At 45.8% G+C, this 26,992-nt stretch overlaps 1 long non-coding RNA gene and 1 pseudogene across 1 annotated transcript; one reads left to right on the top strand and one right to left on the bottom strand.

The window, feature by feature from the left end:
* Nucleotides 1-374: 374 nt before the first annotated feature.
* Nucleotides 375-22,390, top strand: LOC119390627 (uncharacterized). The gene is made up of 3 exons (XR_005183421.1): nt 375-991; nt 18,022-18,236; nt 22,274-22,390. It is a non-coding gene; the product is annotated as an uncharacterized LOC119390627 (long non-coding RNA).
* Nucleotides 22,391-24,509: 2,119 nt separating this feature from the next.
* Nucleotides 24,510-26,487, bottom strand: LOC119390626 (uncharacterized; annotated as a pseudogene).
* Nucleotides 26,488-26,992: the final 505 nt, after the last annotated feature.

The following is a 26,992-nucleotide window of genomic DNA, read 5'->3' as shown; positions in this document are numbered from 1 at the left end:
TGCAGAAGAACTACGAACCAACTCGCGCAAATGAGTCTCACCGAAAGTGACTTAAGTGGACACTAAAGACAAATATTAGGTCTGCTTGTATTTTGGAAATAGCATTCCAGAAACCTCGTAGTGTGTGTTTCGTGCTAAGTTAATTCACAGTTCGAAAGAAGACTACATTTTTGTGGTTTTCATACCGTTAGCGCTACTCCAACCATCCGCTTGCGAGAACGGCCTTCTGATGTGGCATTGGCCATGGCCGCCCTTTGAGAGATGCGATGCGGACTTGCTGGTAACATATCTTCAGTTTGCGCTATAAGGAAAGTGTCCTTCTTGTATAACAGAAGCGCAAAAAGGACATAACACAAGCGTTGTACCAGAATGATTCAGTACCAACTAGCTCGCCTTTCTGTTTTCCTTCGAAGCGTTCTTGACTGCGCGACAGTTGGTGAAGTGGAGCATAGCCCAGCGGAAACGAAAGTTGCGTCGTTCTCAAGGATTACCGTCAAGAAGTTTATTTGCATGAATCGGAGTGAAATGCACACGTTGCATTTTATTCTGTCTTGTAATGCCCTGCAATGTACTTTTTTGTCATGGGTAGTTTGAGTACTTACGATTAATTGTACTGAGGCCTTAACACGCCATCGGGCTTGCGTTCCAAAGTGCACCACTGGTAAACTGTGTCCTACGTTCACCTTAATTTTTCCATTGCCAAGGCACTGCTCTGTATAATATTGACGTTTTAGACTTTCTCAGTGTTTCACTCGGATATAAAGTATTTGCCCGTAGTGTCCCTTTAAGTGCTCCACAGGCAATAGTACATCGCTAGAATATTTACGAATTAGTCCTTTGTCATTACTGTTTTTTTTTCTCAGTGTGTTTAGGGCTGTTTTTCAGATTTGCGGCTGTGACCGTGCAATCTGTAGGATTGCTCAACATTTTTGGGAGTTTCCAGCATAAATCGAGAGAGTTGGTATGTCACTACATCATGTAATTTTTCAAGGTAAGAAATCCATTATACAAATCATTTAGCACATGAGGCATCAAACCTTGCATTTCTTTTTTCACGAGCATTGCAATAGTCCTTCTTCATTTAACAACGAAGACATGGATGGGAATACTACCAACCTTGAATGCGTAACTCTACTAACTTATAGAGTGGTAATGTAAAATTCTGTTAGTTTTAAATGCCCAAGTGCAATTCATCACCGCTGTGGATGTTGTTGTGCGGAGGAAAGCACTTCTGGGTACTGAGAGGGGAGAAGGTAGTCTGCTCCTTCGGGATGAAAAAATCGGCAGCCGATCCACGAAGTGAATGCCGATGATGGAGCGAAGCTCCTTGGACGTTTACGAAATGCTTATTAAATTATTACAAGACTGTTTATGCGTTTGAAACTTTATTTATAGACATGTAATTGTGGTTTTCATTTTGCTTTAAAGGGGAACTCCGGGGATTCTTTCTATATTCACCGATTTCGATTAAACTTTCAGCATATGTTCTCTTCGGTACCCTGATGATCTGTGCCAAATTATACAACCGTAAGACATTTAGTTTTTTAGAAAATGAATTTTAAAATTGCTAGCCGATTCTGGAATCACGCCTTTAAGTGCGGGCCACCCTGTGTACGCTGACGCATCGTTTCTACGCTCTTTGTACCCTGCCTAGCCCAGCAGATGGACGCTGCACGTGCTTTCTTCTTCGAGACGACGACGACGCTAGCACAGTTGTTGCTTTTTGCTAGCTGCATATAGCATGTGATAAAAGCAACTATGGGTGGAGGCAGGTGTTGTGCTGAAGTTTGCAAGAACAAAGCGAAGAACACCACGGGCGTGTTATCACTCGTCTCCCTCCGACGGCGCTCTTCGGGAGAAGTGGCTTGGTGCGGTTCGGCACGTCAACTGGTCCCCCGGTAAAAACTTGTGTGTGCTCCGATCACTTCACTCAGGAGAGTTATAAATGCTGCGTGCTCTTGATGGAAGAATTCGGGCTCGCCAAACCGAACTATCGCAAAAGATTGAAGATGCTGTGCCGACGGTGTTCGTGTACACAGAGCAAGGCCAGCCACAGTGCCTACCAGGGGAGGCAGGCAAGTGGCAAGAAAGTGAGGCAAGTTATACTGCTACATGTCCAAGCTGCCTATTGTCTTGAGTGAACAGCGATCTCGTCACTTTGCATGTAGAGTAAGGCGAGTAACATGATTCGGGGCCCTATAATCGTTTCGGTGGCCAATGTGGAAGATAGCGAACATTTTCGAGACTTTCTTTTCTTTTTTCTTTTTATAGACGTTTTGGCATTCAAATGTTACATTGCCACTTTCGATCTAGAGCGAGCCCAATTTGGCTCGAATTTTATATCGCAATTGACTTGCACAATTTGTGAAAGGGAGCCAACTTTGGTAGGATGATTCGACCTCGGTCGTGCGCTTGACAGAGATCATACAGCAGCTTTGTGTCTTGGTCGCATTGAATCTGCAACGCCACACGAGACTGTTCGTAATTTGTCCCCCGCAACACGTTTCTTGCTCGAGTGCATAACAAGCAAACACGTGCTGCACCAACCTGTTGCGATCAATGCCTTCCAAATAAGTAGGTTTGTAAAAAATGTAGCTGCCTCCTGCTGACCTCCAGTAGTTCATCATCTAAACAGGGAAACGGGAACATTAGGTGCTCGCAAATACAATGTGCCCCCAGCATTGCCGCGATAATGGGGATGCTCCGGCAGCACAGCATCTCGTCTCTGCAGCCTGGCTGACATTCGCCGCACGAACATCTGTGTGAGTTGTGGCGACAGCAATCAGTTGCGTAACTGAGGTGTAAAATAAAAACGTGATGACCCTTGCTCACACTTCGTTTTGCTGCTCACACTTCGTTTTGCTGCAGCTCCATGCCCTCGATGTGGGGCACTTCAGCTGCTTCACGCGCCGGTGGGTTGAAAGCAAACGGCAATGCTTCCGCACTCAGGTAGCAGCACTCTTCGCTGAAGTCATCACTGGTAAGTTTGGACGAGCTGGCACAGCGTGCCTCCGCGTCGGAAGACATTGCCAGCTTGCTTTCCGTGCGGTAGAAGAATCACGTGTGCTACGTCAGCGTGAATGCACCTGATGACGTCATCGTCTACTCAGCTGAAGCAGCTCCCTATTTCGGTTTCGGTTTTGACACATCGTTTATTGCTTATTTAAAATGATTGACGGGTCTCAGCAAAATGAACCACCCTAGCCGTTACAAGACTGTTAATACTATTTGAAAACAGCATTATCTGAATATGGTCGAAAATGCACACGGCTTTGTAGTCGTGGAACGGTAGTGTGAGTGGCATCTCAATCATATCCATCTGGAAGTTGGCGAATACCAGATCTGTGCACTTGCCTTCAGTAGGGTGCAGCTTCAATCGAGTCCTCTTCTTTGGGGACATGGTCTTCGTTGTCGTGCTTGTCCAGAAGACTCCAGTCGATTGTTATACCAAGTGTTTGTACAGGGATGATGACTCGACATATTTCAGCCACGTGAAGACATTGCTCTTCTTTACGAGATCCTGCCAGTGGACCGTTTTGTAGATCATGCGCCGCTTAAGTTTTACGTAGACTGAAACGTCATCAATGTCACGAGGCAAGCATTCGTACGCCTTTTGCACACAAGCGGGCACGTTCACTACTGCCCCTGGATCCCAAACTGCGAATTCTCTTTGTGCATTAGGCACTTGATTGTCATGAACGGGATGCGAGGTGCAGTGAGTCCTTCTTCGACCAGTTTGAGTCGGGGCACGGGGTAGATGTTCTGAGTTGGGCGGGTAGTAGAACCCATACGCGACACTGAACGGGGGTATGCTCCCTGCAGTCAACGACGTTTTGCACGTATTGCACACTGCAAAGTCGCCGTGGTTTGTAGCTGCAGGGAATGTTTCTTCCAGCACGCCAATGGCTCTGGCTCTCGAGGCTTCGTTACGAATGTTGTCTATCTTACTGAGGTTGTTGTCAAACCACAGTCGGTCGCACACTCTGCAACTGTGGCCAAACAACCTGTCTAGGAAGTCGCGCTTGAAGTGCGTATCGGCGCCGCCCGTAGGCGGGGGGTCCCGCTGCTCCCGCTTGGCAGCGGCTTCGCGCGCCTTCCTTTCAGCGTCGGCTCATTCACGGCTTCACTGTTGAGGTTCGCTCTCTCCGACTCGAATTTCTGGGTTTGCCTGGCGTTGCTGTTGTCGTGCTGCTGCTTCTTGTGCTCGTGCTTGTGGGTCTCATCGCGTCACTCTCAACGTGCTGCTTTTTCTCGATCTCCTACAGTAGCATCAGTCGCGCCGCTCACGATGTGCTGCTGGTCCACGGGCTCGCCGTTCTGGTTCTGCACCGTGTTGCTCTCGTTGTGCTGCTGGACGGGCTCGCAGTTCTGGGTCGCCTTGACGTCGTTGTCGTCGTGCTTCTGCTTTGCGAGCTCGAACCTCTGGGTTTTGCCGGCCTAGCCGTTGTGCTGCAGCGTGTCTTGCCTTGACTTCGGGGTCTTGCTGCCGTTTCCGGCGTGCTGCTGCTTCTCGAGCTCCAGGGCGTAAGTCACCAGTACTTCCTGCAGTAATTCACACTAAGCGGGTGCCGTGAAGGACCCATCGATTCGGACAAGTGGATCGAGTCCATCCTTGCTGATGGCTTCGCATGCGCTGACGGCGCAGTGGCCGCTGTACAAGATGTTGTGGCAGTATTCTGGAAGGTATCTGAGGAAATTTAATTAGAAAAACTCAGTGCTTCGTTGGAGTAGGGTGTGCATAAATTACTCATAATAATCTATCTGGGGTTTCACGTGCCAAAACAACAATATGATTATAAGGCATGCCGTAGTGGAGGGCTCCGGAAATTTCGACGATCAGGTCTTTTTTGACGTGCACTGACACCGCACAATACACAGGCATTTAGCATTTCGACTCCACCAAAATGCGATCGCAACTGCCGGGATTGAACCCACGACTTTCAAGTAAGCTGCCGTGCGCCCTGTATATAGTTTAGGTGTAACAGAATAATCGTGACAGATAACCTAGCGAAGCTTCAAGGCCATGCGTGATACTATGTAGAAATAATTTTTTCAATGGGAGGAAAGGATAACTGTGGCCTCGGAAGGAGACAAGCAATGACATTTGTTATAGAAGTAGTGTTAGGGTTTGATACAAAGTGTGATGAGCTCACAAATGGCATTACTGAAGTAAGGGTCAATTTGTTAACTGCTACTAATTCAAAACTGCAGGTAATTCTCACCTGCAATTCATAGGGCGCCAAGCATGATGCTGCTGGGCCCATCGCGAAGAAAAGGTGGATTCATCGGTGAAAATTACTTCGTGCCATTCTTCCACCATCCACTCCTCCACAGAAGGCGCGAACTCGAGCCTTAGCTGCCTCTGACGCTCCATCAACTGAGGTTTCTAAACAGCCCCGCAGCCCTGCCTCTCACATTCGCCGCCGAATTGTGCTGTGGGAGACGTCCAGCTGAAGGTCACGGCGGATTTCATTGGCACCAACGAATGGGTCGACCACTACACAGGCCACGATGAGCGAATCAGTTAGATTATCCGTTGCGCTTGGACGTCCACTGCGCTCTCCGTCAGCAAGAGTACCACCACTGTCGTGGTAGGTCCTGATAATTCTGCTAACTGCGGCCCTCGACCTGTTCATCAAGCGGCAGATCGCGCGTTGCGACCATCCCTGAAGCGACAGCTCCGCAATACGTCTTCGCTCCTCCAGTGAGTGGTAAGTATGGCAACGTTGCAAAGACAAAATGAAGCTTTGCTACGTCAAGGAAATTGTTTTCATGCCTCCACATATGCTTTAACGTGTTTCAAAGCTCTAAAGCAGCTAAACTAATGCCCAAAAATTAACAGCTAAAATCAGACTACAGGTAGAAATTACACGTAGCTTGACCTGTTGCAGATTCAGCGAAAGTTTTGGCACAACACTAGGCACATGGGAGATCAGTAGAACAAAGTTTGCATTGTACAACACATGTGGGTAAATTCCCACAGACAGCTAACTTCGAAATAACACAATTTAGCTTGAGCACAACTCCGAAATGACCACAAGCCGGTTCTTTCATGGAAGCCCAACTATTTTTCGGACATTATGTAGAAGCCACACTTTCAGTTCTAAAAGATCAGAAACGGTGCATATGCCCAATCTTGAAGGCTGAACAGGCACAGTGTAAAGGTCTTCCTTTCAAAGCAACTCTTGGCCAACGATACATCGTTCCTGAGTGGACTTCAAGTAGACAGTGATTCTCATAACGTGCCCATCCAGCATACATCATTTGTCTTGCCTGTCCAAGCTCAGCATGAAGTCTAAGCATTTCAGATGCATGGCATGCAGCGCATGGACCGAAGTGGACCATTTTAATGAGGGGAACTGGGTGTGACAGCACTACCTTACTCACGGGGCTCTTCAACCGTGCTCAACCACTCTTCAGATGGTCACCACTCTTCAGTGCTTGCAAAGTGGTTCTTTTAGTTTCATGTTGTTTTCAAAACCGAGCGCACTGAAGCTGTATAATACACCATGGTATTTTACATCATCAGGCCAGTGCAACTGGCAGTGCACATTGAAAGACGCATGACTTTTTCCACAGCAATAAGTAAAAGTGTTTATAATATGCTTGAGAAGAGCTCTTGTATAGTCCACATAACAACATGAGTGGTTGTTCGCTGAAAGTGAAAGTGCTGCATGAAGGAACAAAAAAATTTCATAGAGGTTATCAGAAGAATGAATTTGAGTAGAAATGGCCCTGTGCAAAACAAAAGAAACCTGAATTCTGCTGCCTTCCAATGGTCTACCTCATCAAGTCTTCAAGGTTTCCGTGAAAACTCGCGTGGAATATGTGGACACAAGGTGCTGCTTTGTTCAGTGAACTTGAGAGGAGAAAGTGGACCTCGTATAACATTCAAAGAAGTGCAATAAATCCTTGAACTTGTCGAAATGGCACTTCATACATATAGTGGAATGGTTACTCAACTGCAACAGTGGTACAATAAATACAAAAGAATGAGCATCACAGCTTACCACGTAAGAGAGCTTTGTGCGGGAAAAAGAATGTTTTTATGAACGCTCAATGAATAAATGTCCCATAAGACCGACGCTTGGACGCAACTCGTTTCAGCAGTTGCAATTTGTTTGTGTAGGAGCTTTTTGTTTTCCTCACGGGCAGCTTTTTTCTGTAAGTATTTGAAGGTGCATTTCTTCGAATAAAAGCTTGATTTTCTGTGCCCGTACACTTGATTATCGTGAAGCCTTCATAGTTGGCGCCTTCTCGGCAGTTTCCGCAGAGCCTCCTAACGTGCTTGCTTGCGAGTCTTCCGGTGCTGGAGGTGCTGCGATTGGTGCTCTGGGCAACCACACCGCTTGCGTTGCTTGCTTCGGCAGCTGTGCCAGTTGCAGCAGGAATTCAGGCCTCCGCAGTGCTGCTGGAAGCCAACAGGGTGTTTCGACCCCCTCCCGTGTCTTCTTCTCAGTTACACTTCCAATATCCCTGGCAGCACGGGTTAACCTTGGGTAGTTATATTTGGTTATAGCGGCGATGTATGGCTGGCGACTTCAAGTGTTCTACCTTGCAGCGTCCCCTCATTGGGCTCGGTGGTGAGCGGCCACCGTCGCTGCCAAACTTTACATGCTTCATATGGCAAGCTCTTGCCATGTTGCCAAATATGTTGTGAATTTGCGGCACAAGGTCAAGATCAAAACGGTTTTTCAAAATGCACTACAGTTTCATCCTTTCAATGGCCCTTTCAACATGTACTCGGGTACTTGCTATGGATTGAGTTCTTACAGCTTCCTCTACAGTGAGCTGTTTCTCCATTAGCATAGGAGACCTGATCATTTTGATGTTGTTTTCTTTGCAAAGTTTCCTTATAAGAAAACCTTTGTCCGCCGTCACGCTCTCAACATGTGGAATAAACTTTCCAAGCAGTTTGGACTGCTTCGTGATCTGTGTGTCCGAGGCTTTCCCGCCGTATGCAGGGCTTATGCAGCTTATTAAGCCACCTGGTATTTGACTCACCAGGACTTTGGCAGAGTCTGTACACTTATAACCACTGTACGTGAGGACCTTGGGCACAATGTCTTTTGGTTGCTTAATTTCTATTTTGTTGTAGTCAAACACCATCCTTCTGCCCTGTATTGCTTGAACTACAGTGTGAGACAGTTGACAATCGCATTCTTGTTTGGTCAAAAAAACTGCATGCTCAGGAATTGCTAGTGTTACAATCGAGTCCTTGAAAATGTTGGAAACTGCTGTTCCACGAGCCCCAAACAGCACTGCCAACGTTGAACTGAAAGGTTAAACCATGATACACCTTCATGTCTGTGAGAAGCACAGCATCGTCATCGCTTAAGCAACAGCTTCGTGTTCCTTGACACAGCCGTGCTTCCGTATAAAGTCCTGCTAAGTTGTAAAACAACTCAGAAGGTCAAATGCTTGTGAGGACAAGCAGACTGTGCTCATCAGTAACTTTTGCGATAGTGACAAGCTGCCCTCTGGCAAATGGGGTGCTTGCGATGTCCACCTGAATGCCGATTTGTTTAGATAGCTTCTCAGCTTCTGCAGCAATCTTCGAAGAAAAAACAAGATACTGAGCTTATGTTGAGCGTAAATTAGAACACTTAGCATAATAAAAAACACACAGGGTTCCTTGTGCAATCGCATAAGACGACTCGAAGGCGAAAGCCATGTTCTTCATTTTCGTATTGATCCTCCCCTGCCCCCTTCGAAAGCTTTCTGAACCTAACGTGGTTTTGCACAGCCTCCAGGATTGGAGGCAATGCGAGCTTTCTGCAATGCCTCCGATCTGCACAATATGTCGTCAAGGTATGAACCAGCTTAGAACATTTCGTGTTCAAGGAGAAGGAAGAAAAAGGCAGGGGAGCAACAAGGAACAAACCAGTTTTTCCAGGACAGATTTTATTGAATCGCATGTTATTGAATCGTATTTGCCGATGATGTTGTAGTTTGTCCTCTTAATTTTTCTATTGCATTTTGCTTGGTTACTTCCAATGCAATGCTCATGCCTTTATTTTTTCCCAGCTTTTATTGTTACTGTAATCCCCCTTGTTTACCCGCTGTTGCTTTCATCTTTGGTGGGATGTTAACCCTTGGTATCCCAGCTTCCACATTTGTGGACAAAAGATATAAGTGAAGTGTAATCAGGCAACCAACGCATTGCCTTAAAAATCGATTTTAATTGTTGGCATTACTTCGGAATTTCATAAAAACGTGTCCACTTCTGTGAACAAACAGCGGTAATTGCGCACAAAACAATGGCCGTCTTCTCAAGACCCTATAGAGGTGTCTGCCTGCATTTTTTTATAGGTTCACTCTAAATTCATAAGCGTTTTTAAATTATTTGGCTTTATTAGAGAAAAGGAAGTGTTTATCTTGTTTTTGTGCGAGTTTTGTAGCACTTTGAGCGACCAAAGTTTCGTAAGTTGAGTTGCGCTGCGGTGTCCACGTTTGTCGACGCCAGGCATACCGAGTTCATGTATAGAACGCCGTATGGTAATAAGACCCGCTTCGTTGCCGTGTGGATCTACGCAAAACATCTGAAATATCGCTAAGCACGCCTTTTAGGAGTTACGTTTAGAATTTATTTGCTTTATTCGGGACGCGGATTATGTGATGAACATATAGATGCCATAATGTTCGAGCTGTCTAGCGGAAGCGAATGTTCCGATTTGGTGAGCATCAATAATTAACACGTTGAAGCAGAACCATCAACAAGCAAAGGCATCTTGAACAGTGCTTATGATGATGAAAACATTCAGTTTGCCTTTCCTTTCGCCTTAAGACATTCACCCCATCCTTAGAGGATATGTTCAACGGCGGGAAGGATCATCTCCTTTCCGAGCTATTGCACGGGAGTACAGAAGCTGAGGTCACAGTCTTGGCCGTGCATTTTTGGGGGTCACGCATATTAAAAACAGCCCAGGTGAGATTATCGTGGTGCGCAGGAGCCTCCATTGACAACGTGCACGCTCCTACTCCCCACGCTATCCCGCAAAGCATAGCGAAGCCGTCGAAGTGACGCAGAGGGGGGGGCAAAAAGGAAAGACTTGCAGATGGTGGTGCGTGGTTTGAAGTTATAAAAAACACTTTCCCCTGAGGATGGATGGATGGATGGATGCATGCTATGAGCGTCTCCTTTATAACGGGGCGGTGACAAGTGGGCCACCAGGCTCGAATAAAAAGAAAGTGTTTCCCTTTTCTCTTCTTTTTCTTAATGTTGGCCTAATGTCTCTACTTCCATTAAATCTGTCTTACTACAGGAAAAGAAAAACGTAAATTCTCAGCCCACGTCTCTGCCCTTTACGGCAGCATGGCCTTATTTTTTCCAATATTTATTTTTGTCCTTTCTCTGTAATTATCTGCCACCAATACTCTAACCGTCTCTTACTTGTTTCAATCGCGGGTCTGTTCAGCTTTCCATTGTCCCGAAAACCCAAGGCTTCATGCAGGCTCGTGCCCAAACGTACACCTCGGTGGATATCTCCACATTCAATCAGAACATGCTCCGCCGTTTCCTTATCTTCCCCGCAGCATGATGTGCATTGTTCTTTACTGAATCTTGCTTTATAACTACGCGTTCTAAGGCAACCCGATCTGCCTTCAAACAGTAAAGCGCTTCCCTTTGAATTATCCTAAAATGCCTCCCTCCTTATTTCATTTTTGCCCTTGCGGTAATTACTCAAAGCCGGTTTTTTCGCCATGGCTGCCATCCAGTAAATCCTCTCCGCCTCTCTGACTTTTCGCTTAACGCTCTTTGTTGACATTGTTTACACTACCAGCCGCATATTTACTAGTGAGCCTCCTAGTTCTCCTCCACTGTGTGTCCACGCTCTTCCTATACAAATAACGGAACACCTTCTCTGCCCATCTACTCTCCTTCATATTCCTTAGCCTTTCTTCGAACCTTATTTTGCTCTCAGCATCCCTCGCCTCAAAACCTGCCCATCCCACATTGCCCTTTACAGCCTCATTTGTCGTCTTCCCGTGAGCACCCAGCGCGATGCGTCCCACAGTCATTTGATTTATATCCATTCCCGATTGCACCTCTGCCCTCATGCACACCACTGAGTTCCCAAAAGTAAGCCCCGGAACCATTACACCTTTCCACATACCTCGAAGCACCTCGTACCTATTTTATGCCCACAACGCTCTGTGCTTCATTATTGCAGCATTCCTCTTTCCTTTTGCTGCCGAGGCTTTTTCCTGTACCTCCATGTACAGTACGGTCCACTCTTAGAGGGAACACGCGAGCGTGTGGCCGGCTGTCCGCGGAGCGCGAGCTGCTGGCGAGATTTGTAAATGCAGCGCATGCGTATAGATTCATTAAGGCGGTGTGTGCCCCGCGTCGTCTGCTGCTTCCGTGCGCCAGCGCTCGGCGTGCGCTCATCATTACAGCTTTTGTTTTCGAAGTTAGAAGCAAGTGATAGCAAATCGCCTTCCGCTTGTTGAATAGACAGTTATTTTATTGTCGGAAAGGCAAACTTAGTATACATGTTCGCTGCATCATGCTTCAATTGCCTAGTCTGTTATCGAAAGTGGCCAGTTGCTGTAGCAGTCTGTGAAAAATGTATAACTGGCTTGAGCAAGCTCTTGGTGCTGTTTTTCTTGCACAGGTTCAATTTGTTTTTCATTTACGTGCACCAACACACCAGCTTTGCATCCTTCAAAAGTGTTGTGGCTAGTTCTTGCCCCATATATCCTCTGTCGCAAAAGTATAATCAACGAGATGTCTCCTTCAAGTTTACCTTCAGGTATCGTTCCGTGCATGCCTTATTTCATTGTGTGCATGTGTTGTTGTAACAGAATAATCTTGTAAAAAATAGTCGACCTTAGGAGCTTCTGCGCATGGTGCTTCAGCGAGCATAGAAACCAGTCCCGGTAAACCTTGCGAAAGTGTGCAGCTATAGACCATTTTACGGACGGGTTTCGGTGCCGCCATGCGGGGCTGTTGACCTTGCCGTGTTTTATCTTGAACAACTAAGCGAACAGCGCTACGCTGGGCGTATACACTTGAAAACTGTTGGGTTAGCGCATTCGGCGTTTCCTGACTTTATCGGTTCGCGTGAGATATGCAAAAATAAGAAAACATTCGTTTAATAGCCCGTGATGGCGGCGCCCATATGCCTTACGTAACATATTGTATAAACAAGTGCGGATATTTGTTTTTCTTACTGTTGAATGCAGGGTGAAGGCTAGATAAATCGCACTGAGAAAAAACAGAACCGCTTTCTAGCGCTTTCCAGGGATTGCTTGGCGCGTGGGCGGAGAAGTAGCAGACGACGCCGGGCGCGCGCCGCCCTTACAAGTGTACGCGCATGCGCCACATTTACAAATCTCGCCGCTAGTCAGCGCCGCGCGGGCTGTCAGCCACGCGCTCGCGTGTTCCCTCTAAGGGTGGACCGTACTGTACCTGTCACCCTCATTTATCCATACTCCGAGGTACTTGTATTCGCTCACCCTCGGTATATCTTGGCCCTCTATTGACACCGCCTGATCACAGGGATCGTTGAATACCATCAATCCACATTTTGTTACACTAAATCCTGGTGCTAGAGCTTCACCTCCCCTTCCGCATATATCCGCCAGCTGCTGTATATCATCTCGACTGTCAGCAAATAAGACAATATCGGCAGCATAAAATAACCCTGGAAGCTTCTGCTCAATCATCACGCCGCCCTGTTTGTGTGACTGATTAAAGCCAATGTTGCTACCTTCTAGCGCTTTTTCCATATTCACCATGTACAGCATGAATAACAGCGGGGACAAAGGACATCCCTGTCTCAGCCCCTTGCCGATATCAACGTTCTCTTTGCTGCAAACTCCTTCCCTTCCTCCTGAGGTAAAATGTTTTCGCACGCCACACTCGGAGAGATGGGAAGCTTTAAGTTCAGCGCTTTCGTTTTGTCCGTGTAGGTGGCGCTAGAGGAAGATTTTGGTTAGAGTTACTGTATGTGCTACCTTTAAGTTAGCATATACAGTAACTCTAATTTCGGTTGTAGTTATAGGAATAATGTAGATTTCGCGGCATTACTGCAGTATTTTTGTGTGATTCGTGTGTATACTTATATAAGGAGACCGTAACTGCTGTATTTTGAGCTACGGATGCTCTGACTTCAGCGCTGTTTGAAGATTACACTGTTGACGTTTGCGGCATGATAAATTAAGACTATTTACGAGCTTCGTGTCGCATTTCTGCTTGCTTCAATGAAAAACGCTAAGTTTTGGAAATAGATTGGGGGCTCTAGTTTCTTTATGTGCAAATTCGGCCATAGACCTTTGGTAGCTTTCCACGAAAATGGGCCAAGGTAGGTCCCTATATGGAGAATATTGCCCAATTTAGATGAATATAATTTAAAAAAGTGTCACGTGTACATTGATGAAATTTAGCATTGAGACGGACAGTCTTATCCTCTACGTACGCCCCGAAGATGAACGTTCTCTTGCGAATAGTTACTGGACAGTCTGCTGCGAAAATTACTAAATTTGGCTGTTTGCAAAAGCTAAGCGACGAGGATGTAGAAGTCCAACATCAATTTGCTACGTTGAGAAAATAGGTAAATATGTCTTGAAAGTGGTGCGCAAAGGACAGTGCTGTAACTGTGGCATATATTTCAAAGAATGGTCACTGCCGAGGCACCATCAGCCAAAACCGCGTAACTTGCGCTTATTCTTGGCTATTCATCCCCAAATGCTAAATGTTGACTTTTTTTAATAAATATACCTAAAATGTACAAAAATCAAGCCTTTCAATGATATATAAGTCAACTATGTAAGACAAGGATAACAGCCACCGCGTCAGCTGGAAAAGCGGCAAAAACGACGCATTCGTGCCGTCGGAGTGAGACCGCCACCTTACTGCGTTGAAACAGAGCCGTCGGCAAGCAAAGTTCCCATCTCCGATGGAGAAGGATGATGGACGTAGTGTAACTGATGTTCCCGGCGTCTACATATGTGGACACTTGTTTTCTGCTAGAACTAAACCAAAATTTTCCAGGTTTTCGGTTTATTCCCACTTTCCGACTTTCGGATATATTGTTATTGCATATACGCAAAACAAAAAAAAAATATTTACTTGCGCAACTAGATTGGCAGTGGGAGACAAAGGGTTAAGCTTAATGTGCACTTTTTCATTGTCGAGGGCACGCTTTTACCACTCCTTGAGATTCATGTCCGCGTTATTGTGTATATATATTGTCACGTGGTCGTGACGTCGATGAAGGCAGCAGTCAGCACGTGGGAGTAAACTCTTTATTGGCCGAACTTGTGGCCGGGAAACTGAAAGTCAAACTACAGCAATACACTGATAGCGGCGAGCAGAGCGTCGACCATTGATCAACTGACAAGCGGTCAAGCGCGTCGGCTTTTATACAGGCGCTATCGAACTTTCCAGCGATATCGCTGGTGGCGGCGTTATCTCTCGACAAAGCTGGAACATTCGCGTGCGGCGCGCAATCTTAACAAAACGATCTACTGCAATCGCGAAGCTTCTCGAACACTGCTTCGCGGACAGCGTCGAGCGTTGATAACAGTCCTTGCTGGTCACACTGGAATACATCAAAATAAAACAAGAAGTGGACGTGGCAGTATTAATAACTGAGACAGCGCGTTGAATTGCCTAAAAACGCTCAAAAAACAAAGATGAGCACAATCAAGCGAAACTATGCAAAAATGGGGGAGGAGGTCAATAGAGGTCGGAGCTTATGCATCTAGACATAAACGACGCAGTGCATGCCTATGAAACAGTGTGAAAAGCCAAACCATGCAAGCAGGAATGAATCAATGCAAACAAGGTTTTAATAATAATGATGACAAGAACTCTAGAGTTTGAAACGAGGAGGAATTTCCACGAAGACAGCTCACAACAAAGCAAAACATTCCATAAAGAAGGGGCAAACAAAAATTGTAAAATGTCATGTATGGGGTCTGAATTTTTCCCCCTTTTTAGCGAATTATTCATATGCCATTACGTCATGACACATGAAGGAAGTTGTTTGTTTTCGTGACTATTTATTCACACTGAATAAATAGCGAAGGCGTAGTATACGTAAAACAAATAACAATTTGTCCGTGCATGCGGTATCACGGACTACGCTTAGCACAAGGCCAGCTAATCAAAAACAACACATTTAGCCAGCTGCGTGACTGTTTATTTGCACAGTAAGAGACATGGCAACACAGTATGCTTACAGCAATTTCTTCCTTTCATAAGCAGTAATTACTAAAAGTGATTGGAGCCCTTGACAAAACTTACTCGAGGTTCGCCGCAGCACACGCGTTACTCGATTGATCATTTACCCTTTGTGCCTGTTTTTGCCGAAGATGAATCCTCAGCCTTGTCCTAACATACCTTTCCAGCAGTGCCTTTTCTACCTGTGCACGATGCATGTTGCAGCTCTCCAGTTGTACAGTTACTGACCTGCGCAATGCATTCAAAATGCTTGCGAATGTAGTTTTTAGTGCCAAAAGACGGAGGCGCGCACTTGTAGGTTCCCATCCAAGTTTCTGAGGAGCCAGTGAGTGATGCTGTCCGCACCAGGGGCGCTCCGTGTTCGCTTCCTTTAGGGCGCCTACCTGTGCGCGCCTCCGTGGTTCAGACGGTGCATATGTAGGCTCCCTAGCTTCCTTAGGATTACCCTTTCCAGCTCGGGTAGGGTGTAATCCTCGCACAAGGAGCGAATGTCAGCCGTGAGAGCCGGTTCCGGTGGTGGGAGGGGCGGGGCAGCGTGATTCGAGGCGTGCGCAGCAGAATGAGCAACAACAGGAGGAAGCTCGAAGGACTTGGCGAGGAGCTCGGCGAGCTGTAACTCCGTGATTCCGCAGGAAAGCGCGAGGCCTTTAGGATGATCATAAGCCTCATGGTGTGCCGGCCGCGGCGGCGGCGGCGTGGGTCGCCAAGAGAGGAACCCAAGGCCTTTAAACTGTGGTCGCGCAGTCTTCGTCCATGGCGTCAACACACGGCGTCCAGCCGGTTATATTGAGTACACGCACCGGGGTCACAGGAGTGGAGTTCCCGCCTTTGAGCGCGCTGGCGCACTGCACGAAGGTTCAAGAGTTTCATGTCCGGGAAGGGCGTTCCGACGGGAACTACACAGCGGGTGAATGCGCGCGAACTCTTCGCTGGTCTGGACACTCGCGCACAGCTCGCGAAAGAGCGCTCACCGCACGGCACTGCATTCGCGGATGGCACCACGGCTGGGATGGCACGGTAGGAGTGCGATCGGAAAGTGATCGGTCGTCGTAATTCTTGCGTTAACGTGTTTTTTCTTCGCTCTCTGGAAGTGGTTCTCAATGTCTACTTTTTGGTCACATGTGCTAAACAGCCACTATGTGGTCAAAAGAGCGATTCATGTGATACCCCGCAACACAGTGCAGTATTTTTACCAGTAGACTAACAAATCGTGTCGTACACTAAAAAATCATGTTCACTGCAAGCTGGAACAGCATTTAATTGCTACGAATGTTCCGCGAAAAAAAGCCTCTTGGAATGTTTAACCTTTGTAATAGCAGAATGAATGCAGCAGGATAAAATAAATGAACTAGTACTTACACATGGAGAGCATTAACAACCGTCATCTGTGCTGCTTTGCAACACCGTGGTACATTTAAAAAGCATTTGTCTTCAACACAGGTTCTGACAAGTTTACAAGAAAACAAAAAAACGTATTATTTACTACATAACACTTTCAAAACATCACAAAGAAAATAAAAGGAATGAAACAGTCCATAAATGCACTACAGGCCATGAAAATTGTGCTAATCTAACTGTTCGCACGTGAAGCTTGCAGCAGTGATGCCACTGTAGTCGTTTCACCATTGTCATGTCATCGTAGCCATGTGCCAAGCGAGCATATGTTCAAGCAAAATGAGCAGTCTTAGATGCATGGTATGTTACATAGAGATGAAGCAAAGGAATTTCATGATCAGCACAGATTATGAAGAAGTGTCCTCAGGAATACAGTGTGTTAGCTGTGACATCGCTTCCATGCTTACCGCATTACTGTAAACAGTCACTGTAAGCTGCGTTCTGGTTTTGCTTTATTTATTGAAGCTATGGCTGCTGATCTGAAGGTTGTGGGATTGAACTGCAGCCGCCGTGGCTGCATTTCGATGGAGGCGAAATGTTGGGGCCCGTCCTCTGTGCAATGTCAGTGTGCGTTAAATAACCCCAAGTGGGTGAAATCTTCGGAGCCCTCCACTACGGCATCTCTCAATCATATCATGGTTTGGTATGTAGAGCCCCAGAAATCAATTATTTACTGAACCTATGATGGAAGCATTATTTTGCACAGCATTGCTTGTGACCTGCACGAGGGATGCTAATGACATGCTATTCTGTTGCTTTACTGTTGAGCATATTGCACTATCATTCAAACATGTTCAGAATTCGAATTATCGTTGCCATTAATAATCGGAGTCTGCAGATTTACAAGGCCACTGCATACAACAACCATCTTGTCAATTGTGGCATAGGCGTCATTGCCTATTAACAAAGCTAACAGGTAGCACAGTCTGAAACACCCTAAAAGCTGAAGTCTTTGAATGACTCTTTCTACATGTATGCAAACACTAGACAGCTTCGTTGATGCTGTGACTTCAGCACCAGGGAGCTGGCTTCGCTTCTTTGTAAGTGACGGCATCAGGAGCGATGCACCCTTTGCGGCAAACATTTCCTCGCACCGAAATCCCCTGTCGACCAGAAAGACATCACCTTCAACTAAATAAAGCAGTCCACTGTGCAGTGTTCTTTGTCGGAGACCCTACCTCCCCACGCCTTCGAAACAAATGTTATTGCGCCCATAGGGAGATATCGCAACAAGCAGTTTAATTGTGTTGTGATGCTTGTAGGTTGAAAATGTTTGGCTCCTTGCCGTCGTTGACGTAGGCCTTTGAATGAACACCTCAGTGCAACCTATGATGCCCTTACATTGTTGAAAAGCTGGTCGTTAAAGCAAGATGGGCGATTGGCATTAATTGCATGTCGGGATGGCCAAATAACTAATTTACTCATGTTTGCAGCTAGGACGTCAAGCCAGGAATGGAAAATGGAGCTCACGGTAGCTGACGATATGCCGAATCTCCCAGCCAAGTACTGTGGCAGCAAGCCAAGCCGCAGCCTCATTAATACCAGAATAAACTGCTGGGTATGATTGAGGCGAGTCATGGATGGAGGATGCCAAATGGACAGCGACATCTGCAGCAACGAGTTAAACATGGCAATGGATACTAGCCCTGTGTGAAATTTTAGTCTTGCTTGTTTTTGTAACGATGCCCTCAGTAACTTTTGCACGGTCCAGTGGCAGTTTAAGCTTTTCTAGCGTGGCAATTTGGTTTTTGGCGGCTTCCAACTCTAGCTGTAAACATCTGACATGCTTTTTGTTTTTTTTTTTTGTTCTCCAGAATTTGCACTGAAATATCTTGTATTGAAAGAATAATCTCTGTTGAAGTTTCGCATGCTGCTTCAACGTCCACTGCCCCATTGCTGCTATCAGAACCTGCATTGTCGCTTGTCTGCATTCTCTTGCATCTTGCATCTGCATTCTCTTGGAGTGTCAGGAAACATGCTGAATACTATTGAAAGTTACCTCTGTGAGCGTACTTCCGTGGTTCGCTTTGGAAATGCCTTAGCGGTTTATGCAGGAGAATGGTGTCCCCCCAAGGTGGTGGGGAAACTGTCTGCTTACTTTTTTCTAAACTACGTGGCATTAGGCCAGCCCCCAACATTTCAATGAATGGGCAAACCATAGCCACTAAGAGAGATCGCAAATTTCTAGGTGTTGTGGTTGATCAGAAGCTGACCTTTGTTACACGTATCAAGCAGCTGCGATTGAAATGCTTGCAAGCTTTAAACTTACTCAAGATTCTTTCGCATCAGCCATGCGTGTTTTGAAACATCACTTTCATTTTTTTTTTACTTTGCAACAAAGTGAATAGCTTAGTTAGTGATCTTCGTAGTGTCACATATTTTGTGCTTTCGTTATCCTGCTCCAACCAAAGTGTTTGTCTACAGTACATAAAAATATGTACAAGCAAAATGTTTTTTTTTTTCAGTGGTAACATTTCTTTAGATGCTTATCTTAAACTTCGAGGTACTGTTGATACTTTCCTTATGCGAAAAAATACATGTGAAATCCTTATTTTAGTGCGCCATATTTGATTTGAAACTTACAAAGCTTATGTTCCTGTTTTCCAATTCATCCAGAGGCATTACAGATGACCGGCACGGCACACTGTCGATGCTAGAACGCGTTGGTTTGGCAGTAGAAAGTTCTGAAAGCATGCACACACAAAAAAGAGTGGGGTTGCGCTGATGAATTATCTCCCTGCGTGTACAGTACTCACGGATAAAAGGCGACACATTTTTTTTTAGTATAGCGACTCGTATGCGCAATTGCTCGATGGAATCACGTCATGTCGCGACGAATCTGGTCCATAAAGATAGTGTTGGTTCTGATCTACGCGTTCGAATCGAAATTTCGCCGATATTGCCCGAAATGAAGGCGGCGAAAACGAAAGTATGTGCGTTACTAAGCCCTAAATTGTCCTGTTTCACTCCCTTAGTACTCTACAAAGTGATTCTGCCCAGGATTAGTTTCTTGGTAAGGCCACAAAATTACTGCCACATAAGCAAAAAGGAACATGCAATTACAGAAAAGCGTGTAATGAAACGTCCCAAGAATATACATAGCAAAACCTGCATAGAACAACTCATACTAGAATCAAAATGTTGCTTCACTGAGCCTTAAAGGGGCCCTGCAACACTTTTCGAGCATGCTCAAAAAGCGCTGCCGATCGGTAGTCGAGGCTCCCGAGAACACGCGAGCCAAATATTACAGCGATGCGCACGGCCTGGAATTTACAATAAATTCTCAGTCAGCTGAAAATTGCTCCCTCTTCTCTCGACAAATGATGTATTAGTCCGCAAAATATGACGAGATTGTCGGCAGTTCCACCATTGGCTGATGTTATAATCACGATAACACCTTCATTATTACTTTCGTTGTTAATTTTGAGTTCAATAAGTAGATAATATGTATGTTTATATTCTGTTATCGCGTTAAAAACACCGAACAAACATTAATATTAGCACTTCCGATCTCACCGACAGCTCGTAGTTGCGTGGTTCCGTTTTCTTCGCCATGCGCAGTGCCGAAAACGTGAATATTTCTGTGCTTTTGACCATCACCGGTTGCCGTTGAGAGTGGCAGCCGTTCGAGTGTTGCCTCGTCAGCTGAGAACTGCATCGTCGGCACGTTCTCACGACCGACCGAGGCACGGGCGCAGCGTGTCTCCGATAACAATGCTGGCGTCCGGTAATGGCGGCGCTTCGGGGTCGTCTGCCAGTGCCGTCTTACGAGGCGGTGTATCGGAGTATGGGCCGAAACCGATCTCAGCTGCCATTCGTTCCAAACGAGCGCGCAGGTTTGCTTCCATGGTTGGCAGAGCGATGAAAACACTACGGCGTTCGAGGTGCACACCCAACATTACCAAATCGACGCGCAGTTTTCAAGCACGCGCGATACACAGTGCGATCATAGTCCCTCCGCTCGACGAGAACGACGCAAGCCGACCGGAAGTGGCGGCACAGACCACGTGGTTGCGCCCAGACGTCAGAGAGAAAAAAATGAAGAAAAAAACTCCGCCGGCGCTCTTGGGCGGAGCCTCGCTCCTCTGCGCTGCCTCCCTCGACTCGCTTTCCGCGCGCTCGCGGCGTTGAGTTGAGGGAGAAAGCTGCGGAACGTGATCTCTGTAATTTGGTAACACCACTTAGACTTGACGGATTCGAAAAATTTTTGCGGCATATGACTCGTGAAGAGTCACACGTCAATAATGAGACTATTCCAATATAACTAAGAAAGGTGTTGCAGGGCCCCTTTAAAGGGACCAGCAACTGCCCAGAACATGAAATGAGATGACTTCACCGATGGAAAGATTGTCCGTCGCATTGAATCAAACCAACCTTTTTTTTTTGTGTGAGAAGGGCTTATATTTTGATTTCTTAATTGAAAGTCGCGAAAAATGATCTGTGGCGCCTCTGGCGGCAAAAACATGAACGATCCGATGAACCCGGCCACGTGACCGTTGATTGCCGTACGCGGCCGACGATTTTTTTGTTAGTATTGAAATATTGTTTGCTTCTTTATAATAAAAGGTGTTACTCCATAAAAATGTACATGTAGGCCTGCGTTAGTAGTATGCAATAAAGTGGCGCTGCCTTCGCGTGATGCAATGATCTCATGCTCGTCAACGCGTCTTGAGCAACTTTTCAGCGTGCTCATGCAACCGTGCACGCAGTTTCCAGGTCGCTGAGATTTTGGAGCGACATAGTTTTGATTCCTACACTTCGTCCCAGACATGACGCGCGCTGCTACTCGGCGCGACCGTGCATATGCGTAGTGAAGTTTTCGATGACTTGGCTTGGCTCGTGCATCGAAAGAGTAACGACGCCGGGAAAAGCCACCAATGACACAGGCGCAGGCAACCTTGGATCCATGCGCACAACGCGGTACAAATACAGGGAAGGTGTACAATACCACATCATTTCATTGCAACAGCTTGTTATTTTCAAAAATGGTGCTAAAAGCTATAAATAAAGGTGGTTAAGCATAGCTACAGGAACTCCTGCAAAAGCAGAACAGCGATAGCTTTCACAAATCGCGAGAAAGTCTGGCGGCATTGCTATGAATTCTCAGCGTTGCTGGAGAAAAAGTTGTCCGTGTCTATGGCCTTTCAGATCGAAAAATACTGCTTGTAAAATAACTGCGTGCTTTCGGGATTAACTACTGCAGCTACCAACACTGCGAAGGGTGCTCTTTCTGTCACGCTGTAAAAAATTGGGTCGAGAAAACTCAGTCGTCTGTCCCTTTCACACAGAAACCTACTTGCTGCCTCTCGTGCCAATGTTTGCGAAGCTCTCTCAAGTGATGACTGCTTCGGCATCAAATCTTGCAGGCATTGAGAGGCATCAAAACAGGCAGGCATACAGAGGGCACTGCATTCTTCTTCAACATTCTCCTTGATAAAGTCCAGGTTTCTGGTGCTAGAATATGATGGAAAAGTAGTGTAGTTACACTTGAAAATGCGCCAAGCTACACGCCGTTCTTGCAATTAGAAGAGGTGTCTATACAGACGTTAACGAAAGCATATTACTAGAAAACAAACCCAGTGTTAGTTTGCCATTGCGAATGCACTCATGTTTTTCTTTTATTACTTGCTCGTTTGCAAAATCAATGCTATGAACAGCAGTGCATAATTGTCTCTTTGATTGCAGGAAGGAGCCCACCAATGCGGCAAGAAAATGCATGTGCGTACGAGCATGTGATCATGAGCAGCCGAGAAAAGCACGGGAGCCAGGGCCACTTATAATCTGTGCGAAAATCGCGGGCTCTCCCGATGACTCACATTATGCTTTTCCATGCGATGAACAACATCACTACACTCATCTCCGTGTAATGTAATCTGATGAATGCTTCTTTACAGTCAAAGTAGTGTTTCGCGGCGCGATGATACCGAGCAGAGAAACAAAAGTGCGATATATGAACTGTTCACTTACCTGTGGTACCCAGAAGAAGTCTTCGGGCTTGAAATGAGCGCTGCACATCTTCATGGTCTTCATCACGGGCTTGCTTATGCGGAGTTTAATCAACCACACCTTTTTGAGGCGCTCGTCTGAGGGGAACGAGTGCAGGCTCACTTCACCTCTCACTGCATGGTGTGAGCATTGAGGTACACGGCAAATACGGTTACTCTTGTACTTCTTCATTTTCGACATATCAAAGTGTCACGCAAGCGCCGGAACAGTGCTCTACAGTCGCCTAAACGACCGCAAACGAAATCGAACGAGCAACATGTGCATTCCCAAGGGCGTCCGACATTTTGATAATCTCAAGAGCACTTCCAGCTGCTGCCGCACAAAGGCGCCACTGTCTGTGGAAGTTGCGAATAGCAAGCAAAGAGCTGATAAAACCAACACGCTTAACTTGGGGTGCAGGTCCCCTTACTTTGCCACAAAGTGTCACAGTCTGACAATGGCCAGGTCCATTTGCCAGTATCTGCTAAAAAAAAAGCTGGAAGCACATGCTTCAGCCGTAATTGAAGAGCTTTTTGCAAAAGGGGCTTGAGGAATGTGGGGCTGTAACACACTTATTTCAGTGCGAATTGGTGAGGTAGCCAAGCAATCAAATGGCAAGTCTGCTTTCTGCACACATGCAGTTGTGTTTGAATTTGTGTATAGTATGTGTGCTGCTCCGAAAGGTGGCCAGCAGCAGTCAGGTAAGGAGCTTCCAGGGCCTTGTGATGAGGCTCTTTGAGGGACCAAGGGCACTTGACTTCGAGAAGGCCAACACCATGACAGCTGCAATGCCACAGGCCATCAGGGGTCGCGCCGAGGAAGGGTGCCTGAAGGGAAGGGTAAATGAGTTCCACGTACAATGGAAAAAATCATTTGTGCAAATTGGTTTGTACGATTAGTAGCAAACGTGTAGATACAGTAAAATGTATCGGTAAAAGCTTGGTTTCTTCTACAGCCTCGTTAAGATGTAATAACCACAGTTAGTTTACCAGCATTTTGTTATGGCTGTGCTAATTGTGGATTGTGACATCAGACATGTATTTAGTGCTCCTAGAAATGGCTAACAGCTTTTGGAAACGATGAATACGTTTGTCCCCATTAAAGGGGCCATGACACTCAATGTGCAATTACCATCTGTGGTATATGGGTTAATACAAGCTCGCAAGATAGTGGCAAATTTGGTCGAGAACATTACAACAGACTATATTAAAAAAAAAAAGACATGAGCGGCGCGAGAGTCTAACGGTACTAGCGCACTTGTGAGCCGTGACGCATCAAGCTGTTTGCTGTGCCCATCTCTCTGAAGTTGTACGTGTCAAACCATACCTGCCTCATACCCATACTTCCTGATTGCAAAAAAGTAACATCGCACACTCTATTATACTATTTTTACAAATACCGAGACCTAATTTATCTGATTTGTGCTCGAGTTGCGTGTTTGACACAATGTTGAAGATTTTAGGTAAAATCATCAGCAAATTTCTGATAAGCAAATGCTCATTTTAGAGATTAAATCAAATAGGACAAAACTCCGTTCATTATTTGACGACTTAATATTCGCAGAAGCCTGCAAATTTTCGGTGAAAATTATGATCATACACGACGGTCAATCACAAAGACAATGTCATGCAGCCCAAAGTCTTAGTGCTGCGACTTCGTAAACCCTAGGTAGTGCTCTTTGGCTGTCCGTTCATGGTCCTGAGCCCGCTTGATGGATTCAACATTTAGGGGGGGTCGGCACTGTAGAACATTGTCCAGGAAACCTTGAAATTTGTGGTGCCCTTAAAAGTTCTCGCCTGGATAAAAATAAACCTCGCCACGTGAATAGGTAAAACTACACAAAAGCAGTAGGAGCTTTACATTGGCTAGTTGTAGCATATTGAATGAAAAAATGCCGCGCATAAACACAAAGACAAAGAGGGAACTTTTCCGTCCTGTCCTCATGTTTTTAGTGCAGTGTTTTTCCATACAGTACACAGAAGCGTTGAGACATATGTCCCGAATACAAGTACTTACTCTTGCGTTGTGGTTCCAGTGAGCCTTCCATATCTGGCCTCATACCATAAGGGAGATTTCGATGACACCCTTGTGCACTTCTCGATTCTTTCAATTTATGTTAAGGGTAGAAACACGTCTTCGAGAAATCTCTCCGTGCTTCTGGATTGCTTAGCATTCCTGGATGAGTTGACGAAAGAGGCTAGAGTACACCATGTACAGCTGCATGTGAAACATTGCATAGTTGTTCTTACAAGACGCGTTGTCTGTCAGCCTTAACCTTTTTGTACTTGAAATATTTCTCTTAGCACCCAGCTACTAAATGGCAAACATGCTTCTTTGATGTGGCTTTGCTCGCACAGTGAACAGACTTGTAAAAAACACCTCAATGTGAGGACTAATTGAATTTGGAGTTTGTATGTGCATTTAAAAAAAAAACGTAGACAGAACAGAGTAATAATGAATGTACAAGATATGAATATAAGTGGAGTGAGGTTGATAACTGAGGCTTCACTTGCACTACACAACAACAAAATAATTTCCTCCACCCACGTAAAAATAGGTTCCTGCAGTCTTGTTTGTGTTTACAAGGTTGGGTTGTTGGGGGTGCTTGTAGTTTTGTAGTGTAGTTCAGCACACTGATTAACTGCAAAAAGAAAAAAAAAATGTTGTTTTGTGAACATGGCCTATGCACAAACACCCATTTTGTTACCTTAAGAAAGTATACATCTTCTCATCCTCAGAAGCCCAATCCGTGTCCTCTAGGTCCACTTTTAGGATGCTTCCCAAAACCATTGCACCTGCGTGCCTTAGTTTCTCAAATATTTCCCGGTCACTCGGGTTGAAAGGCTGTGATGTGTTCGGTTCCGGCGCCAGCCTACGTGCCTTTTTTCCTGGCCTGCTCAGATTTAGCTCATCCAAAGCAGCCATGGTTGCCTGAAAATGTAACAAAAACTGCTGACAAGGGAGCGTTGCATGAAGGTGCAAGATAAAGATTATCTATCAGTACAAACATGCATAAAAAGGAACAAAGTAATTACTTTTTTGGAGCTGGCCTTTCGCCAAGCACATGGCCGTGACGAGTAGGACAAGTCTATCTGTGAACGTGCAGCTGATTCTAGGACAAAAAGTGTGGCAGCAACATGGCTGCACACCTCACCCAGCCTGAAAGGGAGCGGCATATTGATTGAATTTGTTTTCTGTGCAAGCACTACTTACTGCAGCGAGTTCACATACCCTGCTTTGCACTGGCAGTGACCAGCCAGCACCTGTCCAGGTGAGTTGTCGATACACAGCCACGCGTCGTGGCCATTGGCTGATGCAGTTTCTGACAGCATAGCTTCAGCACGTACAATGCAAATTTTGTTTGCATTTGACTATTGCGTCCAAAACAGTTGTGCAAGTTAAAACTTCAAAACGAGGCAGTGTTTCAGATGTACATCAAGCCTTAGAGTGATGAAAAGCAACTGGAAAGTGTCAAGTTTCATTTCCCTGACCAGAGTTGACCACTGAGAATGTTGGTTTTGTTGGTAAAGTATTTTGAACAGTGAAAGCTTGGACAACAACGGCAGCCCACAGCGATGTGTGCATTCTGAAATCTTTGATCTGGCCTGGTGCTTGTCATTCATTATCGCTTGCGATCTCGGCCATCGTAAAATTCATCCGTAGGAATTGGTTCGTTTACCTAAATTGAAATAAATAGCAACCAATATAAACCCAAAAAACCCAAACAAGACAGAAAATCAGGGGAAGTTCTGGCTTAAAGCGATGAAAAAAAAAAAACGTTGAGCAGGGAATTTTGCTTGAGGACTTAAAGGAATTTAAATCATGGTTAACCTCCATCGCGATAGAAATCGCCTCGTGTTAGTGGCGCATTAGCTATGGTTACAAAACTAGACACATGTTCATTTTAATGAATACCGAACATTAGGAAAAATTTATCGCGCACCACAAATCAATACAGCGCCGATGTAGCACGTTAGTACGACGGTTCAAAATACGTGGAGTTTTTCACTTGATAGCCGACGTGATGAAAAGGTAAATGACGCGCCCTTCGTAGCACCCATCGCGCAAACACGTTCAGTGCAGCTCCGTCATGGATGCTAACATAATTGGGCTTGGCAAAGATGTGTAGACGCTTTAAATTTCATGGCGTTCGTCTGTGTCACAAACACCAGATGCGCCTCAAACTTCACGTATCCTGCAGAGCAAGGATATCGAATTCTTGCAACGCTTTGTGCTCCGCATCTCGGCGTGTCGGCGGCGCAGCGAGCGACAATTTCATTGCAAGATGCGCGTCCTGGGGTGGTTACTGAAGTACCTAACCATGGTGGTTCAGGGCTTGTTGCGTGGCGAGAGCCACGGCGCACAGCGAGTAGCCAGGGAGTTGGGCGAGAGAAATTCCAGCGCTGTCCTAACTGCTGC

This window comes from Rhipicephalus sanguineus, chromosome 4, assembly GCF_013339695.2.
Source record: "Rhipicephalus sanguineus isolate Rsan-2018 chromosome 4, BIME_Rsan_1.4, whole genome shotgun sequence".
Taxonomy (NCBI): Eukaryota; Metazoa; Arthropoda; class Arachnida; order Ixodida; family Ixodidae; genus Rhipicephalus; species Rhipicephalus sanguineus.
Note: the sequence above shows the minus strand (reverse complement) of the source record. Positions and strands in the feature narration are given on the sequence as shown.